The sequence below is a fragment of the Mobula birostris genome, chromosome 31 (assembly GCF_030028105.1).
Source record: "Mobula birostris isolate sMobBir1 chromosome 31, sMobBir1.hap1, whole genome shotgun sequence".
NCBI lineage: Eukaryota > Metazoa > Chordata > Chondrichthyes > Myliobatiformes > Myliobatidae > Mobula > Mobula birostris.
Genome location: NC_092400.1, coordinates 35,242,075 through 35,265,809, shown reverse-complemented (window position 1 = coordinate 35,265,809; position 23,735 = coordinate 35,242,075).

Sequence of the window (23,735 nt, the reverse complement as noted above, 5' to 3'; positions counted from 1 at the left end):
TCTTGGAGCTTGGCTTGGGATCCTCGAGGCTAGCGTTCTTGGAGCTTGGCTTGGAATCCTCGAGGTTTGGGTTCTTGGAGTTTGGCTTGGTATCCTTGAGGCTTGGGTTCTTGGAGCTTGGCTTGGGATCCTCAAGGCAAGTGTTCTTGGAGCTTGGCTTGGGATCCTCGAGGCTTGGGTTCTTGGAGGTTGTCTTGGTATCCTCGGGTCTTGGGTTCTTGGAGCTTGGCTTGGGATCCTCAAGGCAAGTGTTCTTGGAGCTTGGCTTGGGATCCTCGAGGCTTAGGTTCTTGGAGCTTGGCTGTGGGATCCTCGAGGCTTGGGTTCTTGGAGCTTGGCTTGGGATCCTCGAGGCTTGGGTTCTTGGAGTTTGGCTTGGCTTGGGATCCTCGAGGCTTGGGTTCTTGGAGGTTGTCTTGGTATCCTCGAGTCTTGGGTTCTTGGAGCTTGGCTTGGGATCCTCGAGGCTTGGGTTCTTGGAGCTTCTCCTGGGCACGGACGCGGAACTCCTGGGCACAGAGGCAAGGACAGGGAGGGACGGACCCAGCTGCAGGGTAACAGCAAACAGCCTGCTTACATGACAGAGGCAAGGGACAAGAAGGGACAGAACCAACCGCAGGGTAACAGCAGTTGGCCTGGCTTACCCAATGGAGGCAAGGGACAGGAAAGGAGCTCAATCCAGGGTGACTCTGAGTCTTGGGGCAGCCAGCAACCTTGGCTGGCTACGTAAATGGCCGAATCCATACCACGATGACTACTCCGACGAGTGGCAACAAGGCTCCATGAAGCAGTGGTTCTCCAACCAGGCCTAGAGATCACAAACGGTTTCACTAGCCTTCCATCAGCAGGTTGCTCCAAGGGGGACTGACAAGTCAAACCAGCAGCCCACACTCAATTGCAAGGCTACTTTGGATCTGAACAGGTACTTTGGATCTGTCTTCACTAGGGAAGACACAAACAATCTCCCAGATATAATAGTGGCCAAAGAACCTAGGGTAATAGATGAACTGAAGGAAATTTATATTAAGCAGGAAATGGTGTTGGATAGACTGTTGGGTCTGAAGGCTGATAAGTCCCCGGGACCTGATGGTCTGCATCCCAGGGTACTTAAGGAGGTGGCTTTAGAAATCGTGGACGCATTGGTAATCATTTTCCAATGTTCTATAGATTCAGGATCAGTTCCTGAGGTTTGGAGGGTGGCTAATGTTGTCCCTCTCTTCAAGAAGGGAGGAAGAAAGAAAACAGGGAATTATAGACCGGTTAGCCTGACGTCGGTGGTGGGAAAGATGCTGGAGTCAATTATAAAAGATGAAATTACGACACATCTGGATGGCAGTAACAGGATCGGTCCAAGTCAGCATGGATTTACGAAGGGGAAATCGTTCTTGACTAATCTACTGGAATTTTTTGAGGATGTAACTATGAAAATGGACAAGGGAGAGCCAGTGGATGTAGTGTACCTGGACTTTCAGAAAGTCTTCGATAAACTCCCACATAGGAGATTAGTGGGCAAAATTAGGGCACATGGTATTGGGGGCAGAGTACTGACATAGATTGAAAATTGGTTGGCTGACAGAAAACAAACAGTAGTGATTAATGGGTCCCTTTCGGAATGGCAGGCGGTGACCAGTGGAGTACTGCAGGGTTCAGTGCTGGGATCACAGCTGTTTACAATATATATTAATGATTTAGATGAGGGAATTAAAAGTAACATTAGCAAAGTTGCCGATGACACAAAGCTGGGTGGCAGTGTGAAATGTGAGGAGGATGTTACAAGAATGCAGGGTGACTTGGACAGGCTGGGTGAGTGGGCAGATGCATGGCAGATGCAGATTAATGTGGATAAATGTGAGGTTATCCAATTTGGTGGTAAGAATAGGGAAGGCAGATTATTATCTAAATGGAGTCAAGTTAGGAAAAGGGGAAGTACAACGAGATCTAGGTGTTCTTGTAAATCAGTCACTGAAAGCAAGCATGCCAATACAGCAGGCAGTGAAGAAAGGTAATGGCATGTTGGCCTTCATAACAAGAGGAATTGAGTATAAGAGCAAAAGGTTCTTCTGCAGCTGTACAGGGCCCTAGTGAGACCACACCTGGAGTACTGTGTGCAGTTTTGGTCTCCAAATTTGAGGAAGGACATTCTTGCTATTGAGGGAGTGCAGCGTAGGTTCACAAGGTTAATTCCCGGGATGGTGGGACTGTCATATGTCGAAAGATTGGAGCGACTGGGCTTGTATACTCTGGAATTTGGAAGGCTGAGAGGGAATCTTATTGAAATATATAAGATTATTAAGGGATTAGACACGCTGGAGGCAGGAAGCATGTTCCCGCTGATGGGTGAGTCCAGAACCAGAGGCCACAGTTTAAGAATAAGGGGTAGGCCATTTAGAACGGAGTTGAGGAAAAACTTTTTCACCCAGAGAGTGGTGGATGTATGGAATGCTCTGCCCCAGAAGGCTGTGGAGGCCAAGTCTCTGGATGCTTTCAAGAAAGAGATGGATAGAGCTCTTAAAGATAGAGGAATCAAAGGTTATGGGGATAAGGCAGGAACTGGATACTGATTGTGGATGATCAGCCATGATCACAGTGAATGGCGGTGCTGGCTCGAAGGGCCAAATGGCCTACTCCTGCACCTATTGTCTATTGTCTACTTATATTTCAACCCAAAGATGGGAATCAGGTGCCTATGATTAATTCAACCAAACGAGGGACAGCTGGAAGACCCGGAGTCCTGAGTCCACGGACCGGACCGTGAACCGGAATGCAGACTTCACGGACCGGACCATGACAGTATTCTATTACACTCCATAAAAACAATAAGACTCATGTGATAACCTGGGATGATACACTTCTACAATAGTTGATTCCTACAAAAGGTAATGGATTCTCCCCAGTGAGCCCTTCCAACCACTGAGCTCATCTACGTAAAATATTCTCAAAGAAAAGCAGCATCGATCATCAGAGACCCCCACCACCCGGGTCGTGCTCTCTTCTCACTGCTGCCATCAGGTAGAAGATACAGGAGCTTCAGGACTCACAGCTCCAGCTTCAGGAACAGTTACCACCCCTCAACCATCAGGCTCTTAAACAAAAGGGGATAACTACATTCACTTGCCCCATCTTTGAGATGTTCCAACAACTACACCAATGATCTCATTTTAAGGACTGTTTACCTCATATCTCATTATTTATTGCTATTTATTTATATTTGCATTTGCACACTTTGTTGTCTTCTGCACTCTGGTTGATCTTTCATTGATCCTGTTGTAGATACTATTCCACAGATTTTCTGAATATGTGCACAGACGATGAATCTCAGGGTTGTACATGGTGACTTTGACAATAACATTTACTTGAAGATTTCCTCACCGAACCCAGTCCCTCTTTCTCCAGTACTGACAGAACCCTAAATTGTGGTCCTTCCCCACTGAGCCCTTGCTCCAAGCTGCACCGAGCTTCAGCATGTACTCCTGAAGCTTAGAATGTGCCAGTCAGCAGTATTTCTCCAAGGCCAGGCCTTGCTGATTAATAATAATAAATTATTATTATTATTATTATACTAATAAATACTTTGATCCCGAGTGGGAAGTTCTTTCTTTACAGCAGCAACATTTAAAAACACGCTTAGCAGTGTGCAGACTCAACTAATAATAAAGTACACATTAATAACACACAATAATAATTTACCAATGCGTAATAATAATTTATGAAATAATAAAAGAGAGACTATTGTACTATGATGTGTGCTCAGCTGCCAGAGGGGTATGGCATCAAAGCCTTAGATTCTCAATGTTATCCGAAACTGGAATCGGGTCTATTGTGTAAATTAAAAGAACAATGTGGATTTCCTTCCAGAGGGAACTGTGGGACTTTGGTCTCCAGATGAAATGGTTCAAATCAATATCAGATAAAGTATACAACCTGAAATTCTTACTCTTCTCAGTCATCAACGAAACAAGAAACCCCAAAGAATGAACGATAGAAACATCGGACCCCCAAAGCCCCCTCCCCTGCAATGCACAAGCAGCAACAGAGGCAGTGACTCTCACCCTCACCCTCCTCCCACTCGCTCCAGCTGAATCACCACCCCCCCCCCCCCCACCCACCATACAGCCAACAACAAAAGCACTCAAAAGAGACCTTCATCTCGGGTCCATCAAAGTCTGCGGTCTGGTATCTCAGACAGGCTCTCTCTCTCTCTCCATCAGGTGAGGGAGTAGTCGCTCGTGCAACAACCAGTGCGGAGACCAGCATCATTGTTCCGATATTACGATCTTCCAGGTCACTTCTCCAACTCAGCGACTTGAGGACCCACAGGCTCTCACTCTCCATTTGAAATGGCCATAGGAAGTCAAGTAAATAGGGGAGAGTGGTTCTGCACAAAAGTAGCATGACCTGTCAAGACAGTCACCCTAAAGACTTATGTGATTTCATCAAGTCCTGGATACCAATTAGACATTACTATTTCTTTTCCCAAGTGGCAATTACTATACACTGGAGGAAGCATATTGTGTAAAATATCCAAATACTAAATTAGCAGGCTTTCTCCAATAAAAATAGCAAACTAGGGATCTTTAGAGGCTGCTAATGTCAGGAGACCATTACCCCATCTGTCTCGGCTAAATGGTAACTTAGGTCCCAGAGGTGAAATGTCGGCATTCTTTTTATAAGTTTGAAAGGAAAATGAGTCACACATTAAGTCACAACAACGACCTTTCACCTTTGGCACACAGGTTCAAATTCAGCACAGACAGATGGGATGAGGATCTCCTTTCTGTGGCGGTGAGGAGCTGTAAATGGATTGGGATTGTGAAATGACACTCCCAGAGGGTGACTGTATGCAGCTCAGGATTCCATTACCGATCACTACTGCCTCTAATTAATATCTAGAGAACTAAAATCAAATACAGATCAGTTAGCTCTGATTGCTTCCGTAAAACGTCACATATACAGAAAGAAAGGATTATGTACTTTATCCAATGGTCGTACCCTGTTCCATAAAACCTCTGATCTGTAGTCTGTTAAAACCCACAGATTGTTGTTGACTTAACCTGTCAGACACTTACCCGGTCAGACACTTAACCAGTCAGACACTTACCCGGTCAGACTCTTAACCAGTCAGGCACTTAACCAGTCAGACACTTACCTGGTCAGAATCTTAACTGGTCAGACACTAACCCAGTCAGACACTTAACTGGTCAGACACTTACCCGGTCAGACTCTTAACCAGTCAGACACTTAACCAGTCAGACACTTACCTGGTCAGACTCTTAACCGGTCAGACACTAACCCGGTCAGACACTAACCCGGTCAGGCACTTACCTGGTCAGACTCTTAACCAGTCAGACACTAACCCGGTCAGACACTTAACCGGTCAGACACTTACCCGGTCAGACTCTTAACCGGTCAGACTCTTAACCAGTCAGACACTTAACCAGTCAGACACTTACCTGGTCAGACTCTTAACTGGTCAGACATTAACCCGGTCAGACACTTACCTGGTCAGACTCTTAACCGGTCAGACACTTAACCAGTCAGACACTTACCCGGTCAGACTCTTAACCGGTCAGACTCTTAACCAGTCAGACACTTAACCAGTCAGACACTTACCTGGTCAGACTCTTAACCAGTCAGACACTAACCCGGTCAGACACTTAACCGGTAAGACTCATAACCCGTCAGACTCTTAACCAGTCAGACACTTACCCAGTGAGACACTTACTTGGTCAGACACTTACCCGATCAAACTTTTGCCCGGTCAGACATGCACCCGGTCAAACCCTTAACCAGTCAGACACTTAACCAGTCACACACGTAACCGGTCGGTCTTGTAACTGATCAGACGCTTAAGCGGTCATTCTCTAAACTGATCAAATGCTTAACCAGTCAGACTCTTAGCCAGACAGACACTTAACTGGCCAGACTCTTTCCTAGTCAGACACTTACCCAATCAGACTCTTAACTGGTCAGACACGTAACTGGACAGACATTTAACCGTTCAGACAATTAGCCAGTCAAACTCTCAAATGGTCAGACGCATACCCGGTCAGACACTTACACAATCAGACACTTAACTGGGCAGACTCTTAACTGGTCAGTCACTTAACTAGTCAGACAATTAAACAATCGGTCTCTTAACCGATCAAACACTTAGCCGGTCAGACTCTTATCTGGTCAGACACTTAACCGGTCAGAGTTTTAACCAGTCAGACACTTACACTGTCAGACTTTTAACCAGTCAGACGCATACACTGTCTGAGACTTAACCAGTCAGACACTTAACCTGTCATACTCTTCACCGGTCGGACACTTACCTGGTCAGAGTCTTAACCAGTCAGACTCTTAACCGGTCAGACACTTACCCAATCAGACACTTAACCGGTCAGACACTTACCCAATCAGACACTTAACCGGTCAGACTCTTATGCGGTCAGACACTTAACTGCTCAGACAGTTAAGCGTTCGGTCTCTAAAACAATAAGACACTTACCCGGTCAGTCTCTTACCCGGTCAGACACTTAACCAGTCAGAGTTTGAAGGAGTCAGACACTTACACTGTCAGACTTTTAACTGGTCAGACACTTACCTGGTTAGACACTTACCCGGTCAGATTCTTAAACCATCAGACACTGACCCGGTCAGACTCTTAAATGGTCAATCACTTACCAGGTCAGACTCTTAACCGGTAAGACTCTTAAACGGTCAGACACTTACCTGGTCAGACTTTTAACCAGTCAGACACATAACCACATAGACACTTACCCGGTCAGACTCTTACCCGGTCAGACACTTACCCAATCAGAAACTTAACTGGGCAGACTCTTAACCGGCCAGACACTTACCCGGTCAGACACTTAACCGGACAGACACTTACCCCGTCAGACACTTACCTGGTCAGACACTTAGCCAGACATACATTTAACTGGTCAGACACTTACCAGGTCAAACTCTTAAAAGGTCAGACACATACCCAATCAGACACTTAACCGGGCAGACTCTTAACCAATCAATCACTTAACTGTTCAGAAACTTAACCGGTTGGTCTCTCAACCGGCCAGACACTTACCCGGTCAGACTCCTAACCTGTCAGACTCTTATTCAGCCAGTCTCCTCCCCGGTCAGACGCTTACCCGGTCAGACTCTTCACTTGTCAAACACTTACCCGGTCAGACTCTTAACAAATCAGAAACTTAACCAGTCAGACTATTATCCGGTCAGACACTTACCCGGTCAGAATCTTAACCGGTCACACACATACCTGGTCAGACTTTTATCAAGTCAGACTCCTAACCTGTCAGACAGGTACCTGGTCAGATCTTAGCCAGTCAGACTCTTAACCGGTCAGACACTTCCCCGGTCACACTTACCTGGACAGACTCCTAACCAGTCAGTCACTTAACTGGTCAGAAACCTAACCGGTTGGTCTCTTAACCGGTAAGACACTTACCCGGTTGGAATCTCAACCGGCCAGACACATACCCGGTCAGACTCCTAACCGGTCAGACTCTTATTCGGCCAGTCTCCTCCCCGGTCAGAATCTTGCCCCGTCAGACACTTAAACGGTCAGACACTTAACCAGTCACACACTTACACAGTCAGACTCCTAACCGGTCAGACACGTACCTGGTCAGACTCTTCCCTTGTCAAATACTTACCTGGTCAGACTCTTAACAAGTCAGAAACTTCACCGGTCAGACTATTATCCGGTCAGGCACTTACCCGGTCAGACTCTTAACCGGCCAGACACATACCCGGTCAGACACTTACTCAGTCAGACTCTTATCCGGTCAGACCCTTAACCGGTCACACTACTTACCCGGTCAGACTCTTACATGGTCCGACACTTACCTGGTCAGGCTCTTAACCGGTCAGACACGTAACGGGTCAGACTGTTAACTTGTCAGATATTTAACCAGTCAGACAGTTACACGGTTAGAACGTTACCCAGTCAGACTCTTAACCGGTCACATGCTTAACCAGTCAAATTTTTAACTGGTCGGACACCTACCCAGTCAGAGAGTGACCTTGTCAGACACTTAACCAATCAGATACTCACCCAGACAGACTCTTAACCAGTCAGAATCTTAACCGGTCACACACGTACCCGGTCAGACTCTTATCAAGTCAGATTCTTAACCTGTTAATCACTTACCCGGTCAGATACTTAACCGGCCAGACACTTTCCCGGTTGGGCACTTACCTGGTGAGACTCTTAACCGGTTGGACACTTCCCCGGTCAGACACTTAACCGGACAGACATTTAACCAGTCAGACACTTACCTGGTCAAACTCTTAAATGGTCAGACACATACCCGATCAGACACTTACCCAATCAGACACTTAACTGGGCAGACTCTTAACAGGCCAGACACTTACCCAGTCAGACTCCTAACCGGTCAGACGCTTATTCGGCCAGTCTCCTCCCCAGTCAGAATCTTGCCCCGTCAGACACTTAAACGGTCAGATACTTAACCAGTCATACACTTACACAGTCAGACTCCCAACTGGTCAGACATGTACCCGGTCAGACACTTACTTGGTCAGACTCTTAACCGGTCAGACACTTAACCGGTCAGGCTCTTAACCAGTCTGACTCTTCTCTTGTCAAAAACTTACCAGATCAGACTCTTAACAAGTCAGAAACTTAACCAGTCAGACTCTTATCCAGTTAGACACTTACCCAGTCAGACTATTAACCGGTTAGACATTTACGCAGTCAGACACTTACCTGGTCAGACTCTTAACCAGTCAGACACATACCCGGCCAGACGCATACCCAATCAGACACTTACCCAGGCAGACACTTAACTGGTCAGTCACCTAACTGGTCAAAAACTTAACCGGTCAGTCTCTTAACCGGTCAGACTCTTACCCGGTCAGAATATTAACAGATATCGCACCCTGCAAAAACTCATTTCAGGGAGGTAGCACCATCAATTTCGGGGAGAGGTGGGATGTCTGCAATAGAGTAGCTCCTGAGCAGCTAGCCAGCTAGTTTAAATAACGTTAGCTATGCTAATGAACGAATGACACCTGTTAAACTCACCTCAACATGTCTTTTACAGTCTTAACCCACCATGGGCAAACAGTGCAGCGAGCAACACTGTCATTATTTTGACCCCTATTAGGCAGGGGTACACTTTAGTGTAGTCTGGGGTGACGTACGTTTTATATTTTCTTTTGGATCACTCTGCCACTCTGACTTTTTTTGGAACTCTCTCACTCTTGCTCTTGCTCTCGCTCTCCCTCTGTCACGCGCGCTGTCTCGCGCGTGGTCGCTCTCACTCGCGCTTGCTTCCTCGCTCTTGCTCTCACTGCTCGCGCCTGCTTGTTCGCGCTCTCTCTCTGGCGCTTGCTTTCTTGTTCTTGCGCTCGCTCTCTCGCTCTCTCTCAAAAGATTCAATTTCCAGGATATTGTATATAATTTCCGGGCATCAGAGAGCCACTATTAATATGCGGGAGACTCCCGGAACTTCCAGGAGAGGTGGGATGTCTATATTAACCAGTCAGACTCTTAACAGGCCAGACACTTACCTGATCAGACACATACCCAATCAGAGTCTTAACTGGACAGAAACTTACCCAGTCAAATTCTTAACCAGTCACACACTTACCCAGTCAGACAGTTACCTGGTCAGACTCCTACACAGTCAGACACTTTATCGGTCAGACACTTACCCAGTCAGAGTCTTAACTGGACAGAAATTATCTGGTCAGATTCGTAAACGGCCAGACACTTACCCGGTCAGACTCTTAACTGGTCAAACTCTTACCCGGTCAGTCTCTAAACTGATTAGACACTTACCCGGTCAGCCTCTTATCCGGTCAGACACTTAACTGGTTAGAGTATTAACCAGTAAGACACTTACACTGTCAGACTTTTAACCGGTCAGATGCATACACTGTCAGAGACGTAACTGGTCAGACTCTTACCCGGTCAGATTCTTAAACCGTCAGACACTTACCCGGTCAGACTCTTAACCAGTCAGGCTCTTCACCAAGCAGACACTTACCTGGTCAGAATCTTAACCAGTCAGACTCTTAAGCGGTCAGACACTTACCTGATCAGACATTTACCCAGTCAGAGTCTTAACTGGACAGACACTTACCCGGTCAGACTCTAACCCAGTCAGACACTTACCCGGTCAGACTCTTAACTGGCCAGACACTTACCTGGTCAGACTCTAACCCGGTCAGACATTTACCCGGTCAGACTCTAACCCGTTCAGACATTTACCCGGTCAGACTCTAACCCGGTCAGACACTTACCCGGTCAGACTCTTAACCGGTCAGACACTTAACCAGCCAGACACGTTATGGGTGAAACACTCAACTGGTCAGACAGTGACCTTGTTAGACTCTTAACCGATCAGATACTTACCCAGACAGACTCTTAACTAGTCAGAATCTTAACCGGTCATACACGTACCCGGTCAGACTCTAAACTGGTCTAACACTTACCCGGTCAGTCTCTAAACCAATTAGACACTTACCTGGTTAGACTCTTAACTGGTCAGACACTTATCTGGTCAGAGAATTAACTGTCATACACTTATACTGTCAGACTTTTAACCAGTCAGTCGTATACGCTTTTAGAGACATAACCGGTCAGACACCTACCCGGTCAGATTCTTAAACCGTCAGACACTTACCCTGTCATACTCTTAACCAGTCAGACATTTACGCAGTCAGACTCTTAACTGGTAAGCCTCTTAACCGGTCAGACTCTTCACCGGTAGGGCACATACCCGGTCAGACTCTTAACCGGTCCGACATGTACCTGGTTAGACACAGACCATGTCAAACTCTTAACCGGTCAGACTCTTCCCTTGTCAAACACTTAGCAAGTCAGACTCTTAACAAGTCAGAAACTTAACCGGTCAGACTCTTATCCAGTCAGGCACTTACCCGGTCAGACATGTAACCGGTTAGACTATTAACCGGTTAGACATTTACCCAGTCAGACACTTATCTGGTCAGAATCTTACACAATCAGACACTTTACTGGGCAGACACTTACCCGGTCAGCCACTTACCCAATCAGACACTTAACCAGGCAGACTCTTAAATGGTCAGTCACTTAACAGGTCATAAACTTAGCCGGTCGGTCTCTTAACTGGTAAGACACTTAACCGGTTGGAATCTCAACCGGCCAGACACATACCCGGTCAGACGCCTAACTGCTCAGACGCATAATCGGCCAGTCTCCTCCATGGTCAGAATCTTGCCTGGTCAGACACGTACCCATTCATACACTTACCCGGTCAGACTCTTAACCGGTCAGGCTCTTGACTGGTCAGACACTTACCCAGACAGACACTTAATCAGTCAGACTCTTATCCGGTCAGACACTTTACCGATCAGACAGTAAACAGGTCAGACACTTAGCTGGTCAGACACTTAACCGGTCAGACACGTAATGGGTCAGACTGTTAACTGGTCAGCTATTTACCCGGTCAGACAGTTACACAGTTAGAACGTTACCCGGTCAGACTCTTAACCGATCACACACTTAACAGGTCAAACTTTTAACAGGTTGGACACCTACCCGGTCAGACAATGACCTTGTCAGACACTTAAGCGATCAGATACTTAACCGGACAGACTCTTAACCAGTCAGAATCTTAACCGGTCACACACATACCCGGTCAGACCCTTATCAAGTCAGATTCTTAACCTGTCAATCACTTACCCAGTCAGACACTTAACTGATCAGACTCTTAACCGGCCAGGCACTTCTCCGGTCAGACACTTAACCAGACAAACATTTAACCAGTCAGACACTTACCCGGTCAAACTCTTAAATGGTCAGACACATACCCAATCAGACACTTACCCAATCAGACACTTAACTGGGCAGACTCTTAACGGGCTAGACACTTACCCGGACAGACTCCTAACTGGTCAGACGCTTATATGGCCAGTCTCCTTCCCGGTCAGAATCTTGCCCGGTCAGACACTTAAACAGTCAGACTCCTAGCCGGTCAGACACGTACCCGGTCAGACACTGACCCGGTCAGACTCTTAACCGGTCAGGCTCTTAACCGGTCAGACTCTTCCCTTGTCAAACACTTAGCCGGTCAGACTCTTAACAAGTCAGAATCTTACCCGGTCAGACATGTAACTGGTTAGACTATTAACCGGGTAGACATTTACCCAGTCAGAATCTTACCCAGTCAGACAGTTTACTGGGCAGACACTTAACCAGTCAGACAATTACCCAGTTGAACTCTTAAATGGTCAGACACTTAACTGCTCAGACACTTAACCGGTTGGTCTCTTTACTAATCAGATACTTACCCAGTCAGTCGCTAAACCCATCAGACACCTACCGGTCAGACTCTTACCCAGTCAGACACTTAACTGGTCAGAGTTTTAACAAGTCAGACACTTACACTGTCAGACTTTTAGCCCGTCAGACACATACACTATGAGAGACTTAAACGGTCAGACACCCACCCGGTCAGATTCTAAAAATGTCAGACATTGACCTGGTCAGACTCTTAAATGGTCAAACACTTAACCGGTCAAACACTTAACCGGTCAGACACTTCACCAGACAGACAATTACCCGGTCAGACTCTTAACCGGTCAGATTCATAACCGGAGAGACACTTAACCCGGTCACACTCTTAACCGTTCAGAAACTTACCTGGTCAGACTCTTAGCGGCTCAAACTGTTACCCGGTCAGACTCCTAACCGTTCAGAATCTTAACCAGTCAGTCACTTACCCAGTCAGAATCTTAACTGGTCACACACATACCCGGTCAGACTATTATCAAGTCAGACTCTTACCCAGTCAAACTCTTAAACGGCCAGACACATACCCGGTTAGACACTTAACCGGGCAGACTCTTAACTAGTCAGTCACCTAACTGGTCAGAAACTTAACCGGTCAGACACTTACCCGGTCAGAATCTTAACTGGTTACACACATACACGGTCAGACTTTTATCAAGTCAGACTCCTAACTTGTCAGACACGTACCCAGTCAGACACTTAATCGGTCAGACTCTTAACCGGCCGGACAATTACCAGGTCAGACACTTACCCGGTCAGACTCTTAACCGGTTAGACTCTTAACCGGTCAGAAATTTAACCGGTCACACACTTAACCAGTCAAAGTTTTAACTGGTCGGACACCTACTCAGTCAGAGAGTGACCTTGTCAGACACTTAACCGATCAGATACTTACCCAGACAGACTCTTAACCAGTCAGAATCTTAACCAGTCACACACATACCCGGTCAGACCCTTATCAAGTCAGACACTTAACCAGTCAGACACTTAACTGGTCAGAAGCTTAACCGGCCAGACACTTACCCAGTTGGACACTTACCCGGTCAGACTCCTAACCAGTCAGACACTTATATGGCCAGTCTCCTCCCCAGTCAGAATCTTGCTCCGTCAGACACTTAAACGGTCAGACACTTAACCAGTCATACACTTACACAGTCAGACTCCTAACCGGTCAGACACGTACCTGATCAGACACTTACCCAGTCAGAGTCTTAATTGGACAGATTCAGATTCTTAACCGGACAGACACTTACCCGGTCAGACTCTAACCCAGTCAGACACTTTACCGGTCACACACTTACCCGGTCAGACACTTACCCGGTCACACTCTCAACCAGTCAGACACTTACCCGGTCAGACACGTAACGGGTGAAACATAGAAACATAAAAAATAGGTGCAGGAGTAGGCCATTTGGCCCTTCGAGCCTGCACCGCCATTCAGTATGATCATGGCTGATCATCCAACTCAGAACCCTGTACCAGCCTTCCCTCCATATCCCCTGATCCCTTTAGCCACAAGGGCCATATCTAATTCCCTCTTAAATATAGCCAATGAACTGGCCTCAACTGTTTCCTGTGGCAGAGAATTCCACAGATTCACCACTCTCTGTGTGAAGAAGTTTTTGCTCATCTCGGTCCTAAAAGGCTTCCCCTTTATCCTCAAACTGTAACCCCTCATTCTGGACTTCCCCAACATCGGGAACAATCTTCCTGCATCTAGCCTGTCCAATCCCTTTAGGATTTTACACGTTTCAATAAGATACCCCCCTCAATCTTCTAAATTCCAACGAGTATAAGCCTAGTCAATCCAGTCTTTCATCATATGAAAGTTCTGCCATCCCAGGAATCAATCTGGTGAACCTTCTTTGTACTCCCTCTGTGGCAAGAATGGCTTTCCTCAGATTAGGGGACCAAAACTGCACACAATACTCCAGGTGTGGTCTCACCAAGGCCTTGTACAACTGCAGTAGTACCTCCCTGCTCCTGTACTCAAATCATCTTGCTATGAATGCCAGCATACCATTCGCCTTTTTCACCGCCTGCTGTACCTGCATGCCCACTTTCAATGACTGGTGTATAATGACACCCAGGTCACGTTGCACCTCCCCTTTACCTAATCGGCCACCTTTCAGATAATAATCTGTTTTCCTGTTTTTGTCACCAAAGTGTATAACCTCACATTTATCCACATTAAATTGCATCTGCCATGAATTTGCCCACTCACTTAACCTATCCAAGTCACCATGCATCCTCTTAGCATCCTCCTCACAGCTAACACTGCCGCCCAGATTCGTGTCATCCGCAAACTTGGAGATGCTGCATTTAATTCCCTCATCCAAGTCATTAATATATATTGTAAACAACTGGGGTCCCAGCACTGAGCCTTGCGGTACCCCACTAGTCACTGCCTGCCATTCTGAAAAGGTCCCGTTTATTCCCACTCTCTGCTTCCTGTCTGCCAACCAATTCTCTATCCACATCAATACCTTACCCCCAATACCATGTGCTTTAAGTTTGCACACTAATCTCCTGTGTGGGACCTTGTCAAAAGCATTTTGAAAATCCAAATATACCACATCCACTGGTTCTCCCCTATCCACTCTACTAGTTACATCCTCAAAAAATTCTATGTGATTCATCAGACATGATTTTCCTTTCACAAATCCATGCTGACTTTGTTCGATGATTTCACCGTTTTCCAAATGTGCTGTTATCACATCTTTAATAACTGACTCTAGCATTTTTCCCACCACCGATGTCAGGCTAACCGGTCTATAATTCCCCAGTTTCACTCTCCCTCCTTTTTTAAAAAGCGGGGTTACATTAGCCACCCTCCAATCCTCAGGAACTAATCCAGAATCTAAAGAGTTTTGAAAAATTATCACTAATGCATCCACTATTTCTTGGGCTACTTCCTTAAGCACTCTGGGATGCAGACCATCTGGCCCTGGGGATTTATCTGCCTTTAATCCCTTCAATTTACCTAACACCACTTCCCTACTAACATGTATTTCCCTCAGTTCCTCCATCTCACTAGACCCTCTGTCCCTCACTGTTTCCGGAAGATTATTTATGTCCTCCTTAGTGAAGACAGAACCAAAGTAGTTATTCAATTGGTCTGCCATGTCCTTGTTCCCCATAATCAATTCACCTGTTTCTGTCTGTAGGGGACCTACATTTGTCTTAACCAATCTTTTTCTTTTCACATATCTATAAAAGCTTTTACAGTCAGTTTTTATGTTCCCTGCCAGTTTTCTCTCATAATCTTTTTTCCCTTTCCTAATTAAGCCCTTTGTCTTCCTCTGCTGGACTCTGAATTTCTCCCAGTCCTCAGGTGAGCCACTTTTTCTGGGTAATTTGTATGCTTCTTCTTTGGAATTGATACTATCCCTAATTTCCCTTGTCAGCCACAGGTGCACTACCTTCCCTGATTTATTCTTTTGCCAAATTGGGATGAACAATTGTTGTAGTTCACCCATGCGATCTTTAAATGCTTGCCATTGCATATCCACCGTCAATCCTTTAAGTGTCATTTACCAGTCTATCTGAGCTAATTCAAGTCTCATACCTTCAAATTTACCCTTCTTTAAGTTCAGAACCTTTGTTTCTGAATTAACTATGTCACTCTCCATCTTAATGAAGAATTCCACCATATTATGGTCACTCTTACCCAAGGGGCCTCTCACGACAAGATTGCTAATTAACCCTTCCTCATTGCTCAATACGCAGTCTAGAATGGCTTGTTCTCTAGTTGGTTCCTCGACATGTTGGTTCAAAAAACCATCTCGCATACATTCCAAGAAATCCTCTTCCTCAGCACCTTTACCAATTTGGTTCACCCAATCTATATGTAGGTTGAAGTCACCCATTATAACTGCTATTCCTTTATTGCACACATTTCTAATTTCCTGTTTAGTGCCATCCCCAACTTCACTACTACTGTTAGGTGGCCTGTACACAACTCCCACCAGCGTCTTCTGCCCCTTAGTGTTATGCAGCTCTACCCATATCGATTCCACATCCTCCCAGCTAATGTCCTTCCTTTCTATTGCGTTAATCTCCTCTCTAACCAGCAATGCTACCCCACCTCCTTTTCTTTCATGTCTATCCCTCCTGAATATTGAATATCCCTGAATGTTGAGCTCCCATCCCTGGTCACCCTGGAGCCATGTCTCTGTGATCCCAACTATATCATAATCATTAATAACAATCTGCACTTTTAATTCATCCACCTTGTTACGAATGCTCCTTGCATCGACACACAAAGCCTTCAGGCTAGCTTTTACAACACTCTTAGCCCTTATACAATTATATTGAAAAGTGGCCCTTTTTGATTTTTGCCCTGGATTTGTCGGCCTGCCACTTTTACTTTTCACCTTACTACTTTTTGCTTCTACCCTCATTTTACACCCCTCTGTCTCTCTGCACTGGTTCCCATCCCCCTGTTGTAAATTAACCTCCTCTCGCCTAGCCTCTTTAATTTGATTCCCACCCCCCAACCATTCTAGTTTAAAGTCATCTCAGTAGCCCTCGGAAATCTCCCTGCCAGGATATTGGTCCCCCTAGGATTCAAGTGTAACCTGTCCTTTTTGTACAGGTCACGCCTGCGCCAAAAGAAGTCCCAATGATCCAAAAACTTGAATCCCTGCCCCCTGCTCCAATCCCTCAGCCATGCATTTATCCTCCACCTCATTGCATTCCTACTCTCACTGTCGCGTGGCACAGGCAGTAATCCCGAGATTACTACCTTTGTGGTCCTTTTTCTCAACTCCCTTCCTAACTCCCTATATTCTCCTTTCAGGACTTCATCCCTTTTCCTACCTATGTCATTGGTACCTATATGTACCACGACCTCTGGCTCCTCACCCTCCCACTTCAGGATATCTTGGACACGATCAGAAATATCCCGGACCCTGGCACCAGGGAGGCAAACTACCACCCGGGTCTCTGGACTGCGTCCACAGAATCGCCTATCTGACCCCCTAACTATCGAGTCCCCTATTACTACTGCCCTCCTCTTCCTTTCCCTACCCTTCTGAGCTACAAGGCCAGACTCTGTGCCGGAGGCACGGCCACTGTCGCTTCCCCCAGGTAAGCTGTCCCCCCCCAACAGTACTCAAACAGGAGTACCTATTGTCAAGGGGCACAGCCAGTTGAAACTCTCAACTGGTCAGAAACTTACCCGGTCAGACACTTACCTGGTCAGGTGCTTAACCGGTCCAACACTTACCCGGTCAGACAGTGACTTTGTTAGACTCTTAACCAATCAGATGCTTACCCGGACTGACTCTTAACTGGTCAGAATCTTAACGGGTCATACATGTACCCGGTCAGACTCTTAACTGGTCTAACTCTTACCCAGTCAGTCTCTAAACCGATTAGACACTTACCCTGTCAGACTCTTATCTGATTAGACACTTAACCGGTCAGTGAATTAACCGGTCATACACTTACACTGTCAGACTTTTAATCAGTCAGACGCATACACTGTCAGAGACGTAACCGGTCAGACACCTACCCGGTCAGATTCTTAAACCATCAGACACTTACCCAGTCATACTCTTAACCGGTCAGACATTTACCCAGTCAGACTCTTAACCGGTAAGTCTCTTAACCGGTCAGACCCTTCACCGGTAGGACACATACCCGGTCAGACTCTTAACCGGTCAGACATTTAACCAGTCAGACAATTACTCGGTCAAACTCTTAAATGGTCAGACACATACCTGATCAGACATTTACCCAATCGAACACTTAACCAGGCAGACTCTTACCAGTCTGTCACCTAACGGGTCAGAATCTTAACTGGTCGGAATCTTAACCGGTAAGACACTTACCCGGTCAGTCTCCTAACCAGTCAGACCCTTATTCGGCCAGTCTCCTCCCCAGTCAAAATCTTGCCCGGTCAGACACTTAACCAGTCATACACTTACACAGTCAGACTCCTAACCGGTCAGACACTTACCCGGTCAGACTCTTAACCAGTCAGAAACTTAACTGGTCAGATTCTTATCCAGTCAGACACTTACCCAGTCAGAATATTAACAGGTTAGACATTTACCTAGTCAGACACTTACCTGGTCAGACTCTTAACCGGTCAGACACATAACTGGTCAGACACTTAACCAGACAGACATTTAACCAGTCAGACTCTTAACCAGTCAGGCTCTTAACCAGTCAGACACTTACCCGGTCAGACACTTACCCGGTCAGATGTATACCCAATCAGACACTTAACTGGGCAGACACTTAACCAGTTAGACACTTACACTGTCAAACTCTTAACCGGTCAGACACTATACCGGCCAGACTTTTAACCGGTCAGACACTAGTTCTACGAGTCTGTGGTGGCCAGTGCTATCATGTTTGCTGTTGTGTGCTGGGGCAGCAGGCTGAGGGTAGCAGACACCAACAGAATCAACAAACTCATTCGTAAGGCCAGTGATGTTGTGGGGATGGAACTGGACTCTCTGACGGTGGTGTCTGAGAAGAAGATGCTGTCTAAGTTGCATGCCATCTTGGTCAATGTCTCCCATCCACTACATAATGTACTGGGTGGGCACAGGAGTACATTCAGCCAGAGACTCATTCCATCGAGATGCAACACAGAGCGTCATAGGAAGTCATTCTTGCCTGTGGCCATCAGACTTTACAACTCCTCCCTTGGAGGGTCAGACATCCTGAGCCAATAGGCTGGTCCTGGACTTATTTCATAATTTACTGGCATAATTTACATATTGCTATTTAACTATTTATGGTTCTATTGCTATTTATTATTTATGGTGCAACTGTAACAAAAACCAATTTCCCCCCAGATCAATAAAGTATGACTATGACTATGACTATGACTATGACTCAGAATATTAACCAGTCAGACTCTTAACCGACCAGACACTTACCTGATCAGACACATACCCAGTCAGAGTCTTAACTGGACAGAAACTTACCCAGTCAGATTCTTAACCAGTCACACACTTACCTAGTCAGACAGTTACCCGGTCACACTCTTAACCAGTCAGACACTTACTCGGTCAGACTCTTACCCAGTCAGAGTCTTAACTGGACAGAAATTACCTGGTCAGATTCGTAAACGGCCAGACACTTACCCGGTCAGACACGTAACGGGTGAGACTCTTAACTGGTCAGACACTAACCTGGTCAGACACTTACATGGTTAAAACCTTACCCGGTCAGACTCTTAAATGATCACACATTTAACTGGTCAAACTCTTAACCAGTCCGACACTTACCCCGTCAGTCAGTAACCTTGTTAGACTCTTAACCGATCAGATACTTACCCGGACAGACTCTTATCCGGTCAGAATCTTAACCGGTCAGTCACTTACCCAGACAGACACTTACCCGGTCAGAGTCTTAACCAGTCATACACATACCCGGTCAGACTCTTAACTGGTCAAACTCTTACCCGGTCAGTCTCTAAACTGATTAGACACTTACCCGGTCAGCCTCTTATCCGGTCAGACACTTAACCGGTCAGAGTATTAACCAGTCAGACACTTACACTGTCAGACTTTTAACCGGTCAGATGCATACACTGTCAGAGACGTAACTGGTCAGACTCTTACCCAGTCAAATTCTTAAACCGTCAGACACTTACCCGGTCAGACTCTTAACCGGTAAGACTTTTACCCAGTCAGACTCTTAACTGGTAAGTCTCTTAACCGGTCAGACTCTTCACCGGTAGGCCGCATACCCAGTCAGACTCTTAACTGGTCACACATATAGCCGATCAGACACTTATCAAGTCAGACTCTTACCCGGTCAAACTCTTAAACGGCCAGACACATACCCGATCAGACACTTACCCAATCAGACACTTAACCGGGCAGACTCTTAACCAGTCAGTCACGTAACTGGTCAGAAACTTAACCAATCGGTCTGTTAACCGGTAAGACACTTACCCAGTCGGAATATTAACCGGCCAGACACACACCCGGTCAGACTTTTAACCGGTCTGGCTCTTAACCGGTCAGACACTAACCCGGTCAGACTCTTCCCTTGTCAAGCACTTACCCAGTCAGACTCTTAACAAGTCAGAAACTTAACTGGTCAGACTCTTAGCCACGTCAGACACTTAGCAACGTCAGACACAGCTGGGGTAGACACTTAGCCAGGACAGACACAGAACCGGGTCGGTCAATTAGCTATGTCGGACACTTAGTCAGGACAGGCACTTAGCACGTTCAGACACCTAACATGATCCGACACTTAACCGGGTCGAACACTTAGCCTGGTTGGACACTAAGCTGGATCATAGTCGGGTCAGACACTTAGCCGGGTCAGATGCTTATCCGAGTCAGGCACATAGCTGGTTCGCAAATGTAGCTGAGTCGGACACTAAGCGGGTTCGGACACATAGCCGGTTCGGAGACAGAGCCGGTTTGGACACATAGCCCGGTTCGGACACAGAGTCGGGTAAGACACTAAGCCAGGTCTGACAGGTAGCTAGGTCAGACACTGTGCCGAGTCAGACACTGAGCCGAGTCAGACACTTAGCCAGTTCATACACTTACCTGGGTCCAACACATAGCCGGTTCAGACACTTAGCCGGGTCAGACACTTAGCAGGGTGAGAAACATAGCCCGGTCAGACACTTAGCTGGATCCCACACATGGCTGTGGCCGACACTTAGCCAGGTCAGACACTTAGCTGGGTCGGACACTTAGCCGAGTCAGACACTTAGCCAGGTCGGATTCCTGCCGGTTCGGACACTTAGCAAAGTCAGACACTTAGCTGGGTCAGGCACCTAGCTGGGTCAGATATTTAGCCGGGCAAGAAACATAGCCCGGTCAGACGCTTAGCTGGTTCTGACAGTTAGCCGGGTCCAACACTGAGCTGAGTCAGATACTTAGCCAGATCAGACACGTAGCCTGGTCAGACGCTTAGCCAGTTCGGACACTTAGCTGGGTCAGGCACTTAGCCAGGTCAGATATTTAGCCGAGTCAGACACTTAGCCGGGTCAGGTACTTAGCCGGGTCTGACAGTTAGCCGAGTTAGACACTTAGCTGGGTCTGACACTTAGCCGGGTCTGATACTTAGCTGGGCTGGAAACTTAGCCGTGTTGGACACTTATCCGGGTCCAACACTTAGCTGGGTCGGACACTTAGCCGAGTCGAACACAAAGCCTTGTCAGACACTTAGCCAGATCAGACACTTGGCTAGGACAGACACCTAGGCGGGTCAGACACTTAGCCGGGTCGGCACTTGGCCGAGTCAGACACATTGCCAGGTCTGACACTTAGCCGTGTCAGACATTTAGCCAGGTCAGACACTGAGCCGGGTCTGACACTTCCCCAGGTCAGACAATTAGCCAGGTCGGACACATAGCTGTGTCGGACTCTTAGCAGGTTCGAACACTTAGCAAAGTTGGACACTTAGCTGGGTCTGGCACCTAGCCGGGTGAGAAGCAGAGACCAGTCCGACACTTAGCTGGGCCTGACACTTTGCTGGGTCAGACACTTAGCCGGGTCGGACAGGTAGCCAGGTTGGACACTTAGCTGGGTTGAACAGACAGCCAGGTCAGACATTTAGTCGGGTCAGACGCTTTGCAGTGTCTGATGTTTAGCCGGTTCAGACACTTAGCCAGATCAGGTACTTAACCGGGTCAGTCATTTCGCCAGGTCGGACACTTAGCCGGGTAGAACTTTTAGCTGTGTCGGGCAGTTAGCCGGGTCGGACACTTAGCTGACTCAGACACTTATCTGGGTCAGACACTAAGCCGTGTCAGACACTTAGCCGGGTTGACACTTAGCCAGGTCAGACACTAAGCTGGGTTGACACTTAGCTGGGTCAGGCACTTAGCCGGGTCGGCACTTGTCCAAGTCAGACACATAGCCGGCCAGACACTTAACCGGGTCCGATGCTTAGCCAGGACTGACACATAGCCGGGTCAGACACTCAGCCGAGTCTGACAGTTAGCCTGGTCAGACACTGAGCCAAATCAGACACATAGCTGGGTCAGACACATAGCCGAGTCGAACACAAAGCCATATCAGACACTTAGTCGGATCAGACACTTAGCTAGGCCTGACACGTAGCCGGGTCAGAAACTGAGCTGGATCAGACGCTGAGCCGAGTCAGACACCTAGCTGGGTCTGATACTTAGCCAGATCAGACACTTAGCCGGGTCAGACTCTTAGCCGGGTCAGACAGTTAGCCGGGTCAGAGACTTAGCCGATCCGGACACTTAGCCGGTTCAGACATATATCCGGATGAAACACTAAACCGGGTCGGACACGTAGCTGGGTCGGACTCTTAGCCTGTTCGGACACTTAGCTAGGTCAGGCACCTAACTGGCCCAGACATTTAACCAGGTCCGATGTTTAGCCGGGTCTGACACTTAGACGGGTCAGGTATTTAGCCGGGCTGGAAACTGAGCCATGTTGGACACTTACCCGGGTCCAACACTTAGCCGGGTCGAATACATAGCCGGGTCAGACAATCTACCAAGTCTGACAGTTAGCCTGGTCAGACACTGAGCCGAATCGAACACAAAGCCTTGTCAGACATTTAGCCGGATCAGACACTTACCTAGGTCGACACTAAGTCAGGTCGGACACTTAGACCGGTCAGACACTTCACCGGTTCAGACATCTATCCGGGTCAAGCACTAAGCTGGGTCCGACACGTAGCCTGGTCAGACACTTAGCTGTGTCGGACTCTTAGCCTGTTCGGACACTTAGCTGGGTCAGGCACCTAGCGGGGTCAGGTATTTATCTGTGTGAGAAACATAGCCCAGTCAGACACTCAGCTGGGTCCGAAACTTAGCCAGGCCAGACACTTTGCCGGATCAGAGAGGTAGCCGGGTCAGAAACGTAGGCGGGTATGACACTTATCCGGGTTAGACACTTAGGCGTGCCAGACAGTTATCCTGGTCGCACACATAGCCGGGTTGGACACTTACCCGGGTCCAACACTTAGCCGGGTCGGACACTTAGCCGGGTCGGACACTTAGCTGTGTCAGACATTCAGCCGGGTCTGACACTTACCCGGGTCAGACACTTAGCCAGGTCGGACACATAGCAAAGTCAGATACCTAGCCGGGTCAGATATATAGCCGGGTGAGAAAAATAGCCCGTTCAGACACTTAGCTGGGTCTGACAATATGCCGGGTCAGACACTTAGCCGGGTCGGACAGTTAGCTGGGTCAGACACTGAGCTGGGTCAGACACTCAGCTGGGTCTGTCACTTAGCTGGGTCGACAATTAGCCGGGTCAGACACTTAGCCGGGTCAGACACTTAGCCGGGTCTGGCACTTATCTGGGTCTGACACTTAGCCGGGTCTGACACTAAGCCGGGTCAGACATTTATCCGGGTCTGAAAATTAGCCGGGTCTGACACTTAGCCGGGTCCAACACATCACCGGTTCAGACATCTATCCGGGTCAAACACTAAGCCGGGTCGCAAACGTAGC